Below are 4,956 nucleotides of genomic sequence, written 5' to 3'. Positions count from 1 at the left end.
ATTCACTCAGGCAAAAATACTTCTATAGTGGTCTGACTTTAATGTAATACATAAGCAGAATATGAGTGAAGATATAAATCAACAACTGTGGTGCTCTTAAGTGTTTAAGCTACCACTTACACTAACTCACCTAAAATGCGTTCATAGTTGTGTCTGCTACGTAAATCCACAAACAAATGGAGAACATGAACAACTGTATAAAAACAGTTGTTTGTGTTCAAACATAAAATCAGACATAAATGGCCTATTAAACTTCAGGGACAGTCAGAGGTCATGTGTGGGGACTTTGCTGCTACAAGGTATAAATTCTGACCATTTGTTTTTGCCCATCAGTAAATGGTAATGTCACAAAAACCAAACTACGTTAGGTAAATTGCTAAACATGTTACACAGTGACAATGTCATATTACTGCAGTTACAATTGCTGCTTACTTACCAGCAAAGGCAAAACCGAAGTTCTGTTTCACTCTGTGTAACAAAAGAACAAAAATACAGAATCAGACAACTGAAATCAGCATCAGAGTCAATACTGCATCACAATCTGTAGTGAAAAAAAACATCTGTTAAATTCTTTGTTTACAACAGCTTTACTATAAACACCCCAACAACCTTATTAAAGATTTCCGTCTTTATTAAGGTGATGTGTCGTTTTATCAATCTGCAATAAGCCACAGAAATTCCTCATTAACGTAAAGCTCTTATACGTTGGTGCTATTACATAACACAGCAGATACCACAAGCAATGATTTGCTCGCACTGCACACTTGATCAAATGATAACATCACAGTTTCAAAGCATGCAACAATCACAAATGATACTTGATACTATAAATGCTTGATGGTAGTTCTTGCTATCAGGGCTTTCACAGCTGGGTATTAGAGACCAGCATGTTCTCACATTAGAACAGATAGCTCTGGTTTGGTTTTCTCTGCTTCATACGTGAAATCATCACTTTAAAAATGCTTTTTTGTATTTATTCATATCATCCCTGTTAGATGATTTGAAACATGTGACAAAAAAGCATGAACAGAATAAATCTGCAAGGAAGAAAGACTTTTCCCAGCACTGTACCTCAGACAAAATGAACTCACTTTAGTCTAAAGAGGGCAAAATTTAATTGCAGAGTCTCAAATGGCCTTAACATGTGTAATAAAAACAATAATTACTACAGAAATGCTTTGATAAGCCTTTAAAATTAAAATTAGACATAAATGGCCTATTAAACTACAGGGACATTTTTAGGGACACTCAGAGGTCTAGTGGGGGGGCTTTACTGCTTATAAATCCTAAATGTGTTTTTGCCCATGAGCAAATGGCAAGATATCACAAAAAGCCAAACTATTGTATGTAAATTGCTAAACATGTTACACAATCCCAATGTCATATTGCTTCAGTTACAATCACTGTTTACTCACCAGCAAAGGCAAAACCAAGCTTCTATTTCACTCTGTGTAACAAAAGACAAAGAGCAAAAATACAGGATCAGAAAACTCAAATTAGCATCAATACTGCATCACTCTCTGTTGTCAAAAAGATTCACTAAACTTCTTTGTTTACTACAGCTGGAATACAAACAACAACTCTCCTCTGTTTTCTTTGGTCTACATCTCATTTAAGATTGCAATAACACTCATACATGAAAAACTGCACGATATATTTTTAAGTCTTTAATATTTGAGGTGGTCTGCATTCAAATTCTACTTCCTCAAATATTATCAACTGCACATAGTATCATTAAATATGCTGTAGTTTTAAAATAAATATCTATGTACCATACTAATAATAATATACTGCCATATTTTATTTATGTGAAGGTGGGCTGTTGTTTATTTCATTAATTTTCCACAAAGTGAGAATTTAAACTGTGCTGCAGATTTAGGTTGGCACAAACAAGCCTTTGTTAAACAGTTCTTAAAAACTAAAGTCTCCTGTTTAGGAGTTCTTATTATTCTTGAGCTATGTACACAGGTACTTTTGAAAATGGAGATTTTTCTATGCGTTTGCACCTTTCGTCCACACTTAAACGGCGTTTTCGGTGACTGAAAACGGAGATTTCTAAAAACGCCTGCCAGGATATTTTCGAAAACTCCATTTTTGCATTTACGTGTGGACGAGAAAAACGGAGAAAACGCAGCGTCAAAGATGTGCGCCTTTTTTGACATCACACTGTGCGCCACGTTATTGTTTGTTAATTGTACTCTCTGCAGTGTTTAAATGCTTACATATACACACACAGTTACTGTCCCTCCACACACATGACTCGGTTTTGCTTTTATGCCCCATCTTCGTTTGCTATTTCCCACCGAGGCTTCTAGACTTCTGATTGGCCAACATTTCTACAGGGTTAGGAATATATCACCACCTGTTGCTTTGTCATGTTCCTAGCAGCGTTTTCCTTCATTTCTGCATTTACGTGTGGACGGGATTGTTTTTTAAAATGAAAACGGAAAATCTCAGTTTTCAAAAATACCCGTGTATGTGGGGACAAAGCCTATGTTTAATCCTCAGTTTCTCCCCCCCTCCTTTCTCTTAATTAACCCACAAGACCTGCACCCAAGTGACTCTTTTTCTCCCGTGTTCGGTCAGAGGCGGTAAAATGGCTCCTTTGATCTTGCCGACAGCTGACACTGAATCTAAGATGGGGGTTCTTTAGAAACTTTACAGCATAAAGAATGAGGCTGTTTTAACTAACTAATTTGTGAAGAGAGCTAACTGCACCTTATTTAACAGACTGAAAAACACGAACACACCAAATGTAATTAATAAAACAACACAATAACCGTGGTTTACAGTCAAATGAATTATCTTCATTTCACACTGGTCTCATAAGAGCGCTAGTCGTTAGCGTTAGCTCATCAAACACTGCTTTTACATACAAAAATGACAATTTTTCAATAAAAAGCAACCATTGTGTTACTTTAATATGAGTTATACCTCGGCTGGCTTTATAAATCACTAACAAGAACTCGTTAAATCGCGCAAACAGAGTATAGACATTTCGGAGAGAGGAGAGGAGAAACAGAGCAGCAGCACTCACCGAGAGCGGACTCAACGAAGTGTGCGGAGAGGCGGATGTCAGCCAGTCAGGTAAAAGAAGAGGCGTTCACGGGTAGTAGGAAATTCCAGTATTACACACAATGGGCATTGTAAACATCAAAAATGTAGGTAATTTTAAATATTTTATACAATATTTATTTGCTACAGAAAAAGCTAGCAGAACTTTAATTCTATAAGTTGAATAAATATTATTAGAAGGCTCTTCTCCTGAACACCAACACCAAATAGCTGGTGATAGAGTTCACCAGACCTAAAAAACAAACAAACAACCAGTCCAGGACAGTCTGCAAAGATGTTTTAAAGACAATATATTAATATATATATATAAACCTTATCCAGTAAGGATTCCCCTCAAACAAATGGCTATAATTTCCCAACCGTAGGGGCTAGAACGGTCATTCTTACACCGTTTTGTTCAGAAGAGATGGGGGAATCTTCAAGTGTTGACAATTTATCGTTAAAATATGAATTATTGAAGATAATTGACTTCTAATGTACCATAACTTAGTAGAGGCGAAGCGAAAACTGCCTTGACTTGCCCTCAAACAACGCCTTCTAACTCTAAATCTATTTGGAGTATCGATATCATTCTTGCACCGTAAGAGACAGCAGGCTTTGGTGAACAGTCATGGAAATGTTCAGGTCTCTGTGGAAATCCATCAAAAAGATATGACGAGAGAAAAAGTGGTTCATTTCCAGAGTTTGAAATCTGAAGAAATCTGAGCGAGGGACAAATTTCCTACCCTCAAACAAACCCAATTCATGGCCAAATGGTAATAGTTGAGAAAATAATTCTTGAATTGTGAGCGTCAGGAGTGTCTGAAGATATATTGGCACAAGCCTCATGTCTTAACTTCGCTGCGTTAAGGAGATACGACGATTTAAAAATGCCTCTCATTAGAGAAATCCAGCGGTGATTTTGAACAAGCTCTCCATGGACTTTCTATGCAGAGTTTCCACACTTTGTGTTGGTCTGAGGAGATTTGCCAAAATTCTAATATACAGAAATACTGTAATCAGCACATATACTGTAACATGACAGAAATTCCTCCACTTAGTAGTAATACTATAACATAACACAAATATTATGATTTGGCACAAAAACCATGATTTGGCAAAATACTATGATTGAGCAGAAGTACTAAGATGTAGTAAAAGTACTTTGATTTAACAAAAATACAATTATGGAGGAGTAATACTTTAAGATGGGAGAAATATTGATACACACACACACATACACAGAGCCTAAAGGGAACAGTATTTGTGCCATGGAGTGTTAACAAGAATCTGAGGTCCATATTAGAAAAGCTGCTAAAAATCATAAAAGTTTGCAGAATTGTAATAAATAATCAATATGAATTAGTGGTCTCTGATAGTGTAGTAAATTGTAGGTAAAAAAAACATGTTAACCAAGGTGTAATTGAACCCACGACCTTTGGGTTGCAGACCTGTGTCATTACAAACTGTGCCACTGGGAAAGAGAACCAGTGCCTGGAAAACAGGGTGATGAGCAGTCAGAATTAGATCGCGGTGAGAGGCAAAGAGCGCCGTTTTTTGGAGTTACAAAACGTGGTGTAACTCAAAAACTAGGTGGACTAGAAGCATAATTCTTCTACTGGGTGAATCAGCGGACTTTGGTGTCCTTTGACTGCGATTTTCATTGCTCTTTGTACCTCCGTCGCTGAGATATGACGAGAGAAGAAACGGCAGACCTCAGATATGATTGGCTGGCTGGGAAGCCGTGCAGGCCCTGATATGTAAATTTGAATGTCTCAGTCCTCACAGAGGACCTGGCAAAAATATGTAGAAATAGTATGATTAAGCATAAATACTACATTTAGCAGAAATACTGTATTAAGCACAAATCCTATAAAAAGCAAAAATACTACATTGAGCACA

General features: G+C 36.9%; 1 long non-coding RNA gene across 1 annotated transcript; it reads right to left on the bottom strand.

The window, feature by feature from the left end:
* Positions 1–247: 247 nt before the first annotated feature.
* Positions 248–3,048, bottom strand: LOC109198098 (uncharacterized). Its single transcript, XR_002059068.1, has 3 exons — positions 3,038–3,048; positions 1,416–1,447; positions 248–468 (listed from the first exon to the last, which is right to left on the bottom strand). It is a non-coding gene; the product is annotated as an uncharacterized LOC109198098 (long non-coding RNA).
* Between the last annotated feature and the right edge of the window lie 1,908 nt (positions 3,049–4,956).

Source organism: Oreochromis niloticus, unplaced genomic scaffold (genome assembly GCF_001858045.2).
Source record: "Oreochromis niloticus isolate F11D_XX unplaced genomic scaffold, O_niloticus_UMD_NMBU tig00002055_pilon, whole genome shotgun sequence".
Taxonomy (NCBI): Eukaryota; Metazoa; Chordata; class Actinopteri; order Cichliformes; family Cichlidae; genus Oreochromis; species Oreochromis niloticus.
This window is presented reverse-complemented; position numbering and strand designations above follow the sequence as displayed.